General features: G+C 46.3%; 1 protein-coding gene across 4 annotated transcripts in view; it reads left to right on the forward strand.

Annotated features, from left to right (window-relative positions):
- The first annotated feature begins 2761 nt into the window (after positions 1 to 2761).
- Positions 2762 to 16400, forward strand: part of EFR3A (EFR3 homolog A) — an 87847-nt gene continuing 74208 nt past the window's right edge. For all 4 annotated transcript variants that reach the window (XM_079984243.1, XM_079984244.1, XM_079984242.1 and 1 more), the window contains exon 1: positions 2762 to 2887. The gene's annotated coding sequence lies outside the window, so the exon portion shown is untranslated. The remainder of the gene's footprint in view (positions 2888 to 16400) is intronic.

Here is a 16400-nt window from a genome sequence, read left to right on the forward strand (position 1 = left end):
CTTGGTGCACTGCGTGTGAGAAATGCCTGCATCATCCCAAATCTGGAGCTGAACTGGATCCCCTCTTCTGGTAACACAGCCCCTTTCTATTCTCACCACCCACCTCACTGGGTCAACAGCCTCCACAACAGACTGCAGTGGGGGAAGTATTAAATATTTCCTCCCTCCAGGATGAATTATTCATGGCTGGTATGAGCAAGTCACGCACAAACGGGAGGTTATGCAAACCCTGATTTTTCACACCCGTCCTAGACCGTGTTCCTAGAACTGCTTCGTGCATATTAATCTACTGTCGCAACAGACCCCAAAATCTTAAAATCAAATTAAGCCCCGTGATCCTTAATAGCCTGCAGGCTCTTTCCTTAATAGAAAATGGTCCCCATTTAAATAAGGCATTCTTCTGGGTTGACAATTAGCGCTGCGTGCTTGCTCCAAACTACTGAAGTAATTTGGATTATAAATCAAGCTAAACTTCCACTTACTGTGGAGCCGAGCTGTGAGAGGGAAAATAAGTTGCTGTTTTGTGTTGCGTTTTATGAAAACAGAATCTTTCTGCTATTGCGTACGCATAAGGAAAATATTCCAGTGTGGTGGTGCTTGAGCAAAAAAAAAGGTGTGGAATAGAGCTTATCTGTTAGGGTTGGTGGGCAAAGACATACCACATATGAAGAAAACAATATTTTTATATGCAACAGCAGCTGCCAGGGTAGTGATTGCCACGAAATGGAAATCTCAGGATACACCAACCAAGGAAGAGTGGATTTGTAAATTAAGCGAGTATATAGAATTGGCAAAATGAACTTCAGTTATAAGATATCGATCAAATCAAAAGTTAAGAATGGAGTGGAAGTATTTCGAATATTATATGTCAAAATATTGTTCTAAAAATGACATGCTAATCGGCCTAGAATAAAAAATGTAAGCAATAACAAAACCAATAAAGAAAGAAGGAAAAATCAGAATTTAACAAAAATAAATTATTATAGAATGCAAGGGGTGGGGGGAAGGTAGAAAGAAATATAAAGAAGTCGAATTGCTGTGGAGGGAAGTATAGAGTGGGTGGTGGGTTTTATAATTAAGTGTATAATTATGCCGCTGTTGTAATTTAGATATTATATTTTATTTGAGGGAATCATTGGGAATTTTGGTTATTATGTATATATGTTAAGTTTCAATAAAGATCTGGGGGGGGGGAAATGTGTGGAATTAAGCATTTGCAGGGCTACTTATGGATAGCAGCGCCAGGGTCATCACCAGTGAGGTACCCGTGGCGCCATCAGAGCAATTGCATCTTATAGGGACCTCAAACTGCAGGCACCCAGAGTCTGAGAAAAACATTACGACGTCACTGCCAGTCTGGGTAGACAGTGCTGAGCTGCATGGATGGATTGGCCCAATAGAAGACATGAGCATAGAAGATGGCGTTTATAAGTGGTCCATGTTTCAGAAGCATATACTAAGGTTGGTAGTACAATAGCTTTGTAAACAAGCATTTATGGTTTCCCTTCAGCAATACCCTTTACATAATGATAAAACTGTGGTTAAGAAAATAATAACCTTGTACTGTTTTGATCTCCTGAATGGGGTAACTGTGCCCCTGAAGGACCAGGTGCGCAGCCTGGGAGTCATTTTGGACTCACAGCTGTCCATGGAGGAACAGGTTAAATCTGTGTCCAGGGCAGCTGTTGACCAGCTCCATCTGGTACGTAGGCTGAGACCCTATCTGCCTGCGGACTGTCTTGCCAGAGTGGTGCATGCTCTGATTATCTCCCGCTTGGACTACTGCAATGCACTCTACGTGGGGCTGCCTTTGAAGGTGACTCGGAAACTACAACTAATCCAGAATGCGGCAGCTAGACTGGTGACTGGGGGCGGCCACCGAGACCATATAACACCGGTCTTGAAAGACCTACATTGGCTCCCAGTACGTTTCCGAGCACAATTCAAAGTGTTGGTGCTGACCTTTAAAGCCCTAAACGGCCTCGGTCCAGTATACCTGAAGGAGCGTCTCCACCCCCATCATTCTGCCCGGACGCTGAGGTCCAGCGCCGAGGGCCTTCTGTCGGTTCCCTCATTGCGAGAAGCAAAGCTACAGGGAACCAGGCAGAGGGCCTTCTCGGTAGTGGCGCCCGCCCTGTGGAACGCCCTTCCAGCAGATGTCAAAGCGATAAACAACTACCTGACATTCAGAAGACATCTTAAGGCTCAGGGAAGTTTTTAACGTGTGATATTTTACTGTATTTTTGGTTTCTATGGAAGCCGCCCAGAGTGGCTGGGGAGGCCCAGCCAGATGGGCGGAGTATAAATAAATTATTATTATTATTATTATTATTATTATTATTATTATTATATCAACTTTTTTCTTTATTTGCATTTAATTGCATTGAAACAGTAGAATAAAAAGACAGCATAAAATCACATAAAATAATAATATTTTTCTCTCCCACTTAGGTCTCTTTAACCAAATATTCTCATCCCTGGGGAAGGCGCTCTCTGTACATGCTCAGAGGCACCTCGAAGTAGTCGACACCATTTATTTATTGAACCGAAATATATACCTATGCAAAGCTGGCTAAGGCTGCCTGAACATTCAAGGATATAAGTGCTGAGCCCTGACTTACAAATATGTGCTGCTCTTCGCCCCGCCTTGCGCACAGAGGATGCAGTTGCGGCGACGCTCCGCTGCGCTGCAGCAGCCCCTGGGCATCTTTCTCTGCCGCGCAACAGGGGCGGGAGGAGGAGGAGGAGGAGGAGGGGAGAGAGAAGGACAGAAACTACAGCCCCCATCATGCAGAGCGCCTCGGCGAAGCCTTTAATAGGGCAGGGCGGGAGCAAGATGGCAGCAGCGGCGGCGGCTCCGGCTGCAAAGGGAAAGGGAGCGGCGCAGGTGAGTGCGTGCGCTGCCCGCCGCGGATGTGCGGGCATCGATCTCAGGCGCGGGTATCGCTTTGTAGAGGAGAATGCGCATAGGCTCCCATTTGCAGGGCCAGGGAGACAGCAGCAGCAACAGAGTCCGTCCTCCCTGATTCATTTTTCCTCTCCCCTCCCTTGGCTTGGGCACAGTGGACTGAGGTGCATTGCAATTTTTTTCCTTTTTTGCATGTTGCATTCTTAACATTTTTTACGCCGCCTTTCCTCCCAGGAGCTCAAGGCGGCTTACATGGTCCTCTTCCTCCCCGTTTTTATCCATCCAACAGCCCTGCGAGGGAGCTTAGGCTGAGAGCTGGTGGCTGGACCCAAGGTCACCCAATGAGCGTCATGGTTTTTATCTGAGCGTTTTCCCTTTCCCTTTAATCCCGTTCCCCCTCCATGCTTCCTCTCCCCTCCCGTTTCACCCCAACAACAACCTTGCAAGGTAGGCTAGCCTGGAAACAGCTGGCCAAGATGGTCACTCAAATCAGCTCCGTTGCCTGAAGGAGATTTGAACCCTGGTCACAGCCTTATGCTCTAGCCCAGTAGTTCCCAGTCTCCAGCTGCTTTTGGACTAGAACTCCCATCACCCCTAGCTAGCAAGACCAGTGGTCAGGGGTGATGGGAATTGTAGTCCAAAAAAACAATTGGAGACCCAAGTTTGGGAGACAGTGCTCTAGCCACTTCAACACACTACCTAATTCACACAAAGCGTAGAGCTTTCTTTGCTTATTGAACCCTGTGTCGTTAGCTGCGTCCTTATAATTATATCTGGGGTTTTCTCTCCCCTGCCCCTTTTCTTAACTTTATGCAGTCTGGAGAGGAAAGTATATTTCATATTTAGCAGGACCAGGTGAAAAAATGAGTTAGGTCTCTTGCTTGCCCTTTTAACAGCTGTGTAGACTTTCAGCTTAGCTACACCTGCTGAAATCTAGCTGAAATCTGAAGTCTGTGCGGCTATTAAAGGTGTAGGAACCTTCTTCTCCTTTGCATCTGCCCCCCCCCCACCATATGCAAAGCATGCCTTCTTCAAATGCCCCCTTGCCAAACCCTCTTGCAGTTTGTTGAGCGTGCGCTCATAGCTGTCAGGAAGATTTGACAATCCCTGTCGCTCCTCCATTTGCAGTCAGAACCCGTGGCTGGGAAGGTGGGAAATCCTTGCTGATCAGCTTATAGCTGCTAATCTGTTTGTCATCCCCGCACACACCTGCTTTCCTACGTTCCCTGCCCCTATAGACAAGGCAACTATATCATGTCAGTTCTGATGCTGAGGAGGAAGAGATTCTTCTCTGTTATGAAAAGAAGTGCTTATCAAATCCCCAAGTCTGGATTTGGAGTGGGGTGGATGAGAATGCAGCACAAATGCCAAGATAACCCTTGTTTGTGCCCCTGTTTCCTCTCCTCTCCAGTTTAGGAACCTGAGAAGCAGCCTTTTACAAAGCTTTGCCCCATTTAGCTTAGGATTGCCTACACTGACTGGCAGCAGCTCCCAGGGTTTCAGGCAAGGGACATCCCCAGCCCTGCCTGGAGAGCGAACCTGGAACATTCTGCATGCTAAGCAGGTGCACTAACACAGAGCCCTTAATTTGCCGGTATGCTCAAAGCAATCTCTTTCCCCTTTCCCCAAGGTGTTGGTAATTTGGGGTAGGAGTCAATCGTATGCCAACAGGTTAAGCAATGGGGTGTAGCTCAGTAGGAGAGCACCTATGTTCTACATGCAGAAGGTTCCTGATTTAAAATATAAAAAATCCTTCCAGTAGCACCTTGTTGTTGTTTAGTCGTGTCCTACTCTTCGTGACCCCATGGACCAGAGCACGCCAGGCACTTTTGTCTTCCACTGCCTCCCGCAGTTTGGTCAAACTCATGCTGGTAGCTTCGAGAACACTGTCCAACCATCTCGTCCTCTGCCGTTCCCTTCTCCTAGTGCCCTCCATCTTTCCCAACTTCAGGGTCTTTTCCAGGGAGTCTTCTCTTCTTATGAGGTGGCCAAAGTATTGGAGCCTCAGCTTCAGGATCTGTCCTTCCAGTGAGCACTCAGGGCTGATTTCCTTCAGAATGGAGAGGTTTGGCCTTCTTGCAGTCCATGGGACTCTCAAGAGTCTCCTCCAGCACCATAATTCAAAAGCATCAATTCTTTGGCGATCAGCCTTCTTTATGGTCCAGCTCTAACTTCCATACATCACTACTGGGAAAACCATAGCTTTATAAGGACCTTTGTTGGCAAGGTGATGTCTCTGTTTTTAAGATGCTGTCTAGGTTTGTCATTGCTTTTCTTCCAAGAAGCAGGCGTCTTTAATTTCGTGACTGCTGTCACCATCTGCAGTGATCATAGAGCCCAAGAAAGTAAAATCTCTCACTGCCTCCATTTCTTCCCCTTCTATTTGCCAGGAGTTGATGGGCCCAGTGGCCATGAGTTTGTTATTGGTATGAGCTTTTGTGTGCATGCACAATTCTTCTGACACACCGAAACAGGGTTACCACACCTATCAGCCAATCACCCATTCCCACCACCCTTCTGAGTAATACCCCTCCCCACCCTCTCACTATATATAAGATGTCTGGTGACTTCTGTTTCAATGTATCTGAAGAAGTGTGCATCCACACGAAAGCTCATACCAAGAACAAACTTAGTTGGTCTCTAAGATGCCTGGCGTGCTCTGGTCCATGGGGTCACGAAGAGTCGGACACAACTAAACGACTAAACAACAACAAGGTGCTACTGGAAGGAATTTTTTTATTTTGTTTCAGCTATGGCAGACCAACACGGCTACCTACCTTTTCCTGATTTAGGTAGTGCAATTGTAGTTGATTGGGAGGTTTGGTGCACCAGACTCACTTCCCCCAAAGCTCTGGACTTCTTGCTGTAAATAAAGTGATGGGGAAACTTAACTGGAAATGGTTTAAGGCAACATCATCTGACCTCCTTTCAACCATGCGAACAAATCAGAATGAATGTTCAATGAACAGGTCATCTGGAAGCTCCCTAACCTAGGGAGAAGAAAGGAGGCGTCCATAGGGCACTGACAAGTGCAGTGCATCCAGTTCTCTGTTGTGGCCAACCAGATGGTCCTCTTTAGTTGTTTGCTCCCCGGCAAACTGATAGTCAGATGTACTGCCCCTGAATATGGAACCTCCATGTGGCTATCATGCTTCTGCTGCTGTTAATTTGTTTAATCAACCTCCTGAAAAATCGTCCAAAGCAGGTTTCCTCAACCTTGGCCCTCCAGATGTTTTGAGACTACAATGCCCATCGTCACTGACCACTGGTCCAGCTAGCTAGGGTATCATGGGAGTTGTAGGCCAAAAACATCTGGAGGGCTGAGGTTGAGGAAGCCTGCTCTAAAGTAAGGATGGGGAAGCTGTGGCCTTCCAAATATTGCTGGACTACAACTCCCATCATTCCTGGCCATTGGCTACGCTGGCTGGGACTGATGGGAACTGTATCCCACAGCATCTGGCTGCCTCTGATCTGTAGAGTCACAGATCAGAGTCACTGCTCTAAAGCCAATATCAATCATTATTACATTGTGTGGCTGCACACTCTGTAATTGCCCTTCATGTGATGATGGCTTGGTTTTATTGTCCCAAATCTGCCGCCAATCAGTTTTTATTGGATTTCTGGTTCTAGGAAGCAGGAAGGCAGGAAGTTAATAACCTCTATCTTCGCTCCTCGCTTTCCCTACAACAGGCATAGGAAAACTCAGCCCTCCATATGTTTTGGGACTATAATTCCCATCACCCCTGACCACTGGTCCTGTTAGCTAGGGATGATGGGAGTTGTAGTCCCAAAACATCTGGAGGGCCGAGTTTGCCTAAGTCTGCCCTACAACATTTAAGACTTCTACCCAATCACCCTGGTTTTCTTTTTATTTCTGGTATACTCAAAAGTCCTGCTTCTGAATCTTTTGCATTTTCCCCCATTGGGAAATTCCACCCTCCAACCCATTCATCATTAGGGCTGTCCTATATTGCTTCTTTTCTAACCCTGTGCTCTTCACTTGAGAAAATGTTCCCCGGCTTTCTTTGATTAGAAAACATAGATAAAACACTTAAACAGATGTTGCCATTTTGGAGAATTAAGGGGTGGTATTCAGCTAAGTTTTACTCAGAGTAAACCAACTTAAATTAATGAACATGGCAAATTAATTTCAATGGGTATACTCTGAGTAAAACCTAAGTTGGCTACCACCCACAGTTGTTTAATGTTTAACTCTGAATACCTAGCAGTTCCAGAGTTTGTATGACAGTAGAAGATGGCAATAAATAATAATGCAAATGTTGGGTTTATTGACTCATAGACTCATAGACGTGTAGATGAAACCCCCCCCCCCCCCCCCGGATCATCTAGTCCTATCTTCTGCAATGCAGAAATCACAACTAAAGTACAAGACTCATTAGAGATGCTTAGAACGTCCATTGTTCCGATATGCTGAAGGAATCAAATTCCCTGCTACTGGCAGTGGAGTCTGGCTTGTTATAGTAGATTGTTGTTGTTATTGTTTAGTCATTTAGTCGTGTCCGACTCTTCGTGACCCCATGGACCAGAGCACGCCAGGCACTCCTGGCTTCCTCTGCCTCCCACAGTTTGGTCAAACTCATGCTTCGAGAACACTGTCCAACCATCTCGTCCTCTTGTCGTCCCCTTCTCCTTGTGCCCTCCATCTTTCCCAACATCAGGGTCTTTTCCAGGGAGTCTTTTCTTCTCATGAGGTGGTCAAAGTATTGGAGCCTCAGCTTCAGGATCTGTCCTTCCAGTGAGCACTCAGGGCTGATTTCCTTCAAAATGGAGAGGTTTGATCTTCTTGCAGTCCATGGGACTCTCAAGAGTCTCCTCCAGCACCGTAATTCAAAAGCGTCAATTCTTCGGCGATAGTAGACTGTAGCGGGTGTAAAATGGAATTGTGTCCTGGTTATTTTGTGTGTGTGTGTGTGTGTGTGTGTGGTTGTAGTTTTTCCAATAGCAGATTCCAGGCTGCTGCTATTTTGGGGGGATGGGGGTGGGATTCAATCAGGGCAATTCAGGCTGCATAATTATAGTTGATTGGGAAATCTTTGTGCAGCAAACCTGTTTCCCTGGAAGATCGGTCTTTTTTGCAGTAAGGAAAGTGACGAGAAAATTCAAGACAAAAAGTGTAAGCTAACACTTGCTTTGCTGCAGCTTCACCTAACCTCCCCACAAATGCTCATTAAATAGCCAGCACTGTCTAATCTCATTGTAAACAGATCAGGATATATACTGAACAAAACAGGTCAGCTGGAACTGCCCTCATTTCAGAGGAGGTGTACTCTGCTTGTGAGCTATAGTTTTCTGAAAGACACAACAGCAAAAAGGGATGCATGGTAACTGTAAGCTATGTGTAAATAAAATCCAGTATACCATTACAAAATATAATAGCATTTGCATGGATCGACAGGGGATGCAATCTGCTTCTGAGTGCACCAGCTTTTGCTGTGAAAATGGCAAGCCAGGAATAAGACTGTTGATTGCAAGGCAGCTCATGCTGTGATTATGCTGAGCATATACCGAGATTTTATTTGTCTCTTTAGCTTCTTATTGGCTGTGGTTCTCTAAGGAAATCAGGCAGAGGTCTTTCTCACTCAGGCACACTGTGATCCCTTTAACTGACATTCCAAGGGGATGAATTTGGGAGTGCTTCCTGAAGGATGCACACCAGGAATGGGAAACCAGTGACAGCAGGAAGGCCGCAGGTCTCTTGCTTCTGTCAGCCCCAGGCAGCACAGCCAGTGGTCAGAGATGATGGGTAGTTGCTGTCTTAAAACGTATAGAATCATAGAATTGCAGAGTTGGAAAAGACCATGGGGGTCATCTCGTCCAACCCACTGAAATGCAGGAATCTTTCGCCCAGGGTGGGGACCAAATCCATGAAATTAAGAGTCTCACGCTGTACTGACTGAAGGAGGACCGCAGATTCCCCATCCAACATCTAGCCAAATATGAGTGGTTTCAGAGGAGGGTATAAAAGATGTTTGGTAGAGCACGAGACTCTTAATCTCAGTGGGTTTGAGCCCCACGTTGGGCAAAAGATTCATACATTTCAGGTGGTTGACCCAGAGATGACCCTCTGGGTCCCATTCAGCTCTACATTTTTATGCGTCTTAGGGACTATGCAGGAAGGATGAAGAAATTGTATACCCAGTTATATACCCTTATACAGTGGTACCTCTGGTTAAGAACTTAATTCGTTCCGGAGGTCCGTTCTTAACCTGAAACTGTTCTTAACCTGAGGTATCACTTTAGCTAATGGGGCCTCCTGCTGCCACCGCTCGATTTCTGTTCTCATCCTGAAGCAAAGTTCTTAACCCCAGGTACTATTTCTGGGTTAGTGGAGTCTGTAACCTGAAGCGTCTGTAACCCAAAGTACCACTGTATACGTAATAGATCTCTGTGGTCTGCATTGCATGAATCTCACCTAAAACATCCTTGGCCATCCAACCTTTTCCTGTAAACCACCAAGGAAGGAGAGTCCACCACCTCAAGAAGGTGACCGTTCCATGGTTGAACAGCTCTTAGCACCAGAAAGTTCTTCCTGAAGTTTAGTCGGAATCTAATTTCTTAATAATCATAACAACAACAACAATAATAATTTATTATTTATACTTCACCCATCTGGCTGGGTTTCCCCAGCCACTCTGGGCGGCTTCCAACAGAACACTAAAATACAATATCCTATTAAACATTAAAAGCTTCCCTGAACAGATGTCTTCTGAATGTCAGGTAGTTGTTTATCTCTTTGACATCTGGTGGGAAGGCGTTCCACAGGGTGGGTGCCACTACCAAGAAGGCCCTCTGCCTGGTTCCCTGTAACTTGGCTTCTCGCAGCGAGGGAACCGCCAGAAGGCCCTCGGCGCTGGACCTCAGCGACCAGGCAGAACAGTGGGGGTGGAGACGCTCCTTCCCCCATTGGTTCAAGTCCTACCCACCAGAGCAAGAGAAAACAAGCCCTTATACCGAGTCAGACCACCGATTCATTTAGCTGCATATTGTCTACACTGGCTGGCAGCTGCTCTCCAGAGTTTTGAGCAGGGTTCCCTTCCAGTCCTTCTGGAGATGCTGGAGATTGAACCTGAGCTACAGCCTTTCCCCTTATCATTGCCATCGGTGGACTACATAGACACAATAAATTTGGATGAAAGCACATGTTGAAGTCTGAGCCTGTGTTCTCCATTAAATGAGGCAACCCTGGAAAGCGATGCTGCTGTCCACAGCATTGCTGCAAAGAAGTTATTGCAGTGAAGACGAGCACCGAGGCTCTTGAAATGTTAATGTTGTGCCCGTGTGCTGACACTCCTCTAACAACTCTTCCCAAACGAGGCAAAATAGTTGAGTGTTGTGGGCGGCTTTGCACTTGACATTTTCAGTGTGGGTATAAATACCCAGAGTGCGAAACGGGCAGGTTCCCTGTCAGTTGTCAAAGGCACGTGCAGGGAATGGTGACCGTTCCCTGCAAAACGCGCAGAAGCAAGCGTCTGATTCTTGGCTGCCCCTTCTGCGATAAAGCGTCTATTTATACATGCACCCTCTGTTCACACTGGATGAGGGATGTGTGCATATACGTGTATATATAAAACACCAGATTTTGTTTTAATCTTTAAAAATAGTGGGTTTGAGACACATGTGGGGAGCTGTTTTAGGTTGACACAAATCAAATTAATAGTTGTCGGTTGGGGGAGTGGGCGGGCAATCCTATGGCGAGATCTGTCTGGACGAGCAGTTTAGGATGCGGCCGATCTCTGGCTCGGCCAGCTGATTCCCCTCTTGGCTGGAGTCAAATTCACAACCCTGGCTCAGCCCATTATAGGTAAAGGTAAAGGGACCCCTGACCATTAGGTCCAGTCGTGGCCGACTCTGGGGTTGCGGCGCTCATTTCGCTTTATTGGCCAAGGGAGCCGGCGTACAGCTTCCGGGTCATGTGGAAAGCATGACTAAGCCGCTTCTGGAGAACCAGAGCAGCGCACGGAAACGCCGTTTACCTTCCTTACCTATTTATCTACTTACACTTTGTGCTTTTGAACTGCTAGGTTGGCAGGAGCAGGGACTGAGCAACGGAAGCTCACCCTGTCGCGGGGATTCAAACCGCCGACCTTCTGATTGGCAATCCTAGGCTTTGTGGTTTAACCCACAGCGCCACCCACGTCCCCAGCCCATTATATGTTGGTTTAAATTGCTCATCCAGCCAAAGCTGCTGTAAGTTTGCCAAAGGGGGGGGGGAATCCTAAGCCTGTACACCTCGCAGAGGCCCCCAACTCCTAGGGGCCCAGTTCTTTTGCTCATGTTCTGAATGTTAAGGGGGAGGGGGAGGACGAGTGTTGAACTGAGAGGGGAAGGAGGAGGAAGCTGTCAGGAGTTAAGCCTACACTCGAATAGGACCCTGGCAGAGACACATGCCCGACTGGCATGTTCCCTCCCTCCTGGTTGATCGTTCGGGAGCTTCATAAGCTTTCTTCTGCATGAACATCACAGTGACCGATGCCTACCGACATCGGCACACTTTGGGGATCCGCAGAGCTTACGCATCATGCGCGTGACAGACCGCAGCAACTCAGCATTTTGGCTAATCTAATTTATTTACACATAAACACACACGGAGCACTGCAACATGGCTCCCTCTCTCTCTAGCATCAGACAGCAAAAAGAAAGAACAAAGGACAGTACTCCCACTTCACAGAACACAGTAACACAAACATCCTGTGTCCGTCACTTCCCACTCTGTGGAGTCAAAACATACACCGTCATGTGAAAGACAACAATCACATGACTGCAGTCATGGAGCAGGAATTCTAACAGAAGCAGCCCCTGGCTGGTGGTGGCAGCAGGAGGCGAGGGGAGGCTGATTGTTGAGCCAGCGGCGGCTCCTCCTTCTCCTGCCATGTAAGGAAAAGATGGGGAAGCAGTCCCTGACTGGTGGTGACTGCAGCACGAGGGAGTGGAGGCCAAACAGGAGAGAGGAGGAGCCACCGGCCGTTGAAGTCACACTGCCACTGTGTTCAGCACCACCCCCTGGCTCCCCCCGACGTCCTGACATCACGAAATCACACGCACGACACCCTGAGGTCATGCGCACATCATCACCTCTCCAATCCTTGATGCAAGTTGGCGCCTTTGTCACCTGGTAATGTGGCTACCCAGCATAGAAGACAGTTTTAAAGGCAGGCTTAGGCAGAGCACCAGTCCCAGTCCCGCTGCTGAATAGGGCTTGGGTCTGGTGCAACTGTACTCCAGCTTAACTTACACCAGGGGTCAGCAAACCTTTTCAGCAGGGGGCCGGTCCACTGTCCCTCAGACCTTGTGGGGGGCCAAACTATATTTTGAAAAAATAAATAAATGAATGAATTCCTATGCCCCACAAATAACTCAGAGATGCATTTTAAATAAAAGCACACATTCTACTTATGTGAAAACACCAGGCAGGCCCCACAAATAACCCAGAGATGCATTTTAAATAAAAGGACACATTCTACTCATGTAAAAACACGCTGATTCCCAGACCGTCTGTGGGCTGGATTGAGATGGTGATTGGGTCACATCCGGCCCACGGGTCTTAGTTTGCCTACCCCTGACTTACACCTTCCTGCTATACGCCAGCTTCTTGTGCATAGGATTGCTCTCCTGATGGAACTACCAGCCTTCTTTTATTTAACTGATAAGACTATCATCGCCATGCCCCTCGTTGGCCAGAGTTATGGCTCTGATTTCTCCCACGGCTGTTTGTGTGTTCCGTGATTCTGCAAAACCAAAGGCGGAATTCTTCCTCACAACCTCGGTTTTCATTTAGGGGAGGGGGAAAAAACACACAAAACCCTCAAGTTTCTTGTGCCCGTGGCTGCAATGCTATTATAGGATCATAGACTTGTAAAGTCGGAAGGGACCCCAAGGGTAATCTAGTCCAACCCCCTGCAATCCATGAATCTCAGCTGTTATGCAAAGACAAATGGAAACCCTGAAATATGTTGAACAAATTTACTGGTAATTTATACAACTCAGGGTTTTTCAACACATTGTTTGGATTTCCTTGGTGCATTTGCTTAACCCCACTTGCCCCTCACTTCAACAGTTTTTGACTCCGTTTTAAAGCTCCAGGTTCTAAAAGACCCATCGGCCAGTATTTCCATATCTTGTCCTCAGCCGCTGTGTGTCTCAGCCCTGTGAAAACCCATATTTTTGAGGTCATTAAAATGTTTTGGCAGCTCATTGATTCCCCCCTCCTTTTAAACCATGAAACCTCAGTAAAAGAATTTTTTATTTAGTGTGGGATGACAAAGCTGGTGGGCGACATCTGTTTGACACACTCCTTAGTGGGTCCAATGGTACATTTTTTGGGGGGGGGGAGAGAGAAACTTTGCTTTTTTTCCCCCTTCCCAAAAACCATAGGACATTTTTTTATGTAACTGGGAAAAGTTGCACGCAGCATATTGACAATCTGTCGGTGCTGCTTAACCATTGATTTTTGTTTTGATGCTGCTCCTCGCTGCTGCTTCTTTATTATAAAATCATGTTGATGGATGACAAGCTGCAGGTGGTAGGAGGATGAGAATGGGCCGAGGTGGGAATAGCCCATTCGAGTTGTCTGCTGGAAGTAGGAAACTGATGGGAAGAAAGCAGAAAAGGGAAGGGTGGTGGTTGAGAAGAACAAATGCCAGTTTTGGCTGTAGCCAAGGGTTCACTAGAGACAGAGGTCCTGAAGTTGACTGGAGAGGTTATGAGCTACTAATTCCATCCTCTTCCAGCCTTGCTGGCTCTCAATCCTAGGTCGGCCCCTTCCCATTGCATGCTATTGGGGAGAAAACAGCAAAGACCTGATGAAGAGAGCCCAGCAGAGGTTATATTTTCTGAGAATCCTCCGGAAAAACAATCTCTCAAAGGACCTGTTAATGGCATTTTACCATTGTACTGTGGAGAGTGTATTAACTTATGGTCTGTGTGTGTGGTTTGGGAGCTGCGCGGGCAGGGAAAAAACAATGCTGTCCAGGGTTGTAAAGACTGAGGAGAGAATAATTGGGTGCACTCTTCCCACCTTGGATCAAATCTATGCTTCCAGGTGCCATAAGAAAGCTGCAGAGATAGCGCAGGATAGTGCGCACCCCAGAAATGATCTCTTCAGCTTCTGCCTTCTAGAAGAAGGTACAGGGTTATAAAGACTAGGACTAGCCACCTGAGAAACAGTTTCTACCCTAATGCGATTTTGGTTTTAAATGCAGTGTAAGGAGTCTCTATGGGAGTATATTGTATTTAAAAATGGGGTATCACAGCTTTTAGGGGGCTAACCAGGTTGGGATAGCTGGGATAGCAAGCTTGTTGGGTTTTGAATGTTTTATGTAGATTTTTCAATTTTGTTGTTCTGTATGGGACAATGACAATAAAGATTATTGTATCGTAAAGATTATCGTATCACATTGCGTCCTACATTTTGGGTACCCTTTTATGCACAGTGCTCAATGCATCCGCCTATAAAATGTTCATTTTGCATGCAGCCTCTGTGCACACCAGAAAGCACTTTGATACCACTTTAAACAGCCATGGATCCCCCCCCCAAATAATAATTCTGGGAACTGTAGTTTGTTAAGCGTGCTGATAGTTGTTAGGAGACCCCATTTCCTTTCTCAGAGTTACAGTTCCCAGAGTTCCCTATGAAGAGGGATTGATGGTTGAGCCACTCTGGGAATTGTAGCAAATCCCACCCCCCAGCAACACATACATCTGAAGCAGTATCTGAAGAAGTGTGCATGCACACGAAAGCTCACACCAATAATAAACTTAGTTGGTCTCTAAGGTGCTACTGGAAGGATTTTTTTTATTTTGTTTTGACTACAGCAGACCAACACAGCTACCTACCTGTAACATACACATACACACAGACTGGAGATTTGCATACCCACCAAACCGCTGAACCTTTGAAGGAGAAGGTAGTGGGCAGATATTTAAAAGGGAAGTGTGTCTCTGTTGTTGGTAAACAATTATTTCCCCCCAGCTACTACCAGTGTTACTTGTCCACATCCACTACATTGCGTTACTGGAATATCGCTTTATAAAGAATGTCAAGCAAAGCGCCTGTTTTTCGGGTTTGATTCCACGGTGATATCCAAAAACTAAACTTGTGGTGGCTGTCATGGCAACAGTGTCATAATACTTGCTATTAATATTACACACTGAGAGCATGTTTTGAGGCTTGCCAATTATGTCTATATCTTTATATATCTGATGCTTTCACACACACCCCCATCATTGCGTTTGATCTACAATATGCCTAAATATTTTTGAGGGGAAATGTTATGGAGAAAATGCAACGGGCCTCCTCCCCTCCCCACTCTACAAAATTTTCACAGCAGTATTTCTCACGACCTATTTGATGCTTATTACTGGTTTTCCAGCTAATGGATGTGTGAGTTTCTGCATGCCTTGCTGCACTTTTCGTCCTGGTCAAATTCCCATGTTTATTGTGCAGTGGTTTCAAAGTGTCTTCTGGAGAGTAACAAGTGTGAAATGCTATTAGTGTAAGCCAGGGGCTGACAGCGCAGTATGTTCCCAACCAGGGTCTTCTATGGCAGCTGGAAAGGTTCTAACCAAATGTCTCCATCCACTGCAGTTTTCACCAACTCACCCTCTTCTATATATGGTCCCTTTAAGCACACCTACATTTCATTGGATGCCAGGATTGGACTCCTCATACTTGGGTTCCAGCATGGATCTGGGCCTGAACTTAAGGGCACAGTTATGTAGCCAACATAATCCATGGTTGGGCAGCAGGGAAGGGTTAATCTGGTTGTTGTTCTTGTTGTTATTTATTAAATTTGTATACAGTGGTACCTTGGTTTACGATCTTAATCCGTTTGGAAGTCCATTCTTAAACCAAAACTGTTCTTAAACTGAGGCACACTTTCCCTAATGAGGCCTCCCACCGTTGGTGCCCTTCCACCGTTTGGATTCTGTTCTTAGACCAAGGTAAAGTTCTCAAACCGGGACACTATTTCCAGTTTTGCGGAATTCATAAACCAAATCGTTCTTAAACCGGACTGTCCTTAAACCGAGGTACCAATGTACTGCCCTATATCCACAGGTCTCATGGTGGTTGTCAACATAAAATCACAACATTTAAACACAAAATTCATAATAAACACAAGAACAACCCAATATCTCACACACACACACACACACACACACACACACACACACACTTTATAAGGGCATTGGAAGTCTATCAGGTAGCAGCTTGCGGTCAGCACCTTGGAGAGTTCCCATCACTTGTAGGAATTGCTCCATCACCTGTTGAAGCCCACTGAGCAGTTTTTAAGTAGTGTCTGGAGACGGCCCTAACCCACTCTTGGCCATTATGGGCTGGCAGAAATCCTGGATTGTTCTGTAGCTTTCATGTGTATGTTTTGTCTTCTAAACCCAGAGATTACAGAGATGAGTGCTTTTTAAAGGTAAAGGTAAAGGTACCCCTGCCCGTACGGGCCAGTCTTGCCAGATTCTA

This window comes from Podarcis cretensis (genome assembly GCF_951804945.1).
Source record: "Podarcis cretensis genome assembly, chromosome: 7".
Taxonomy (NCBI): Eukaryota; Metazoa; Chordata; class Lepidosauria; order Squamata; family Lacertidae; genus Podarcis; species Podarcis cretensis.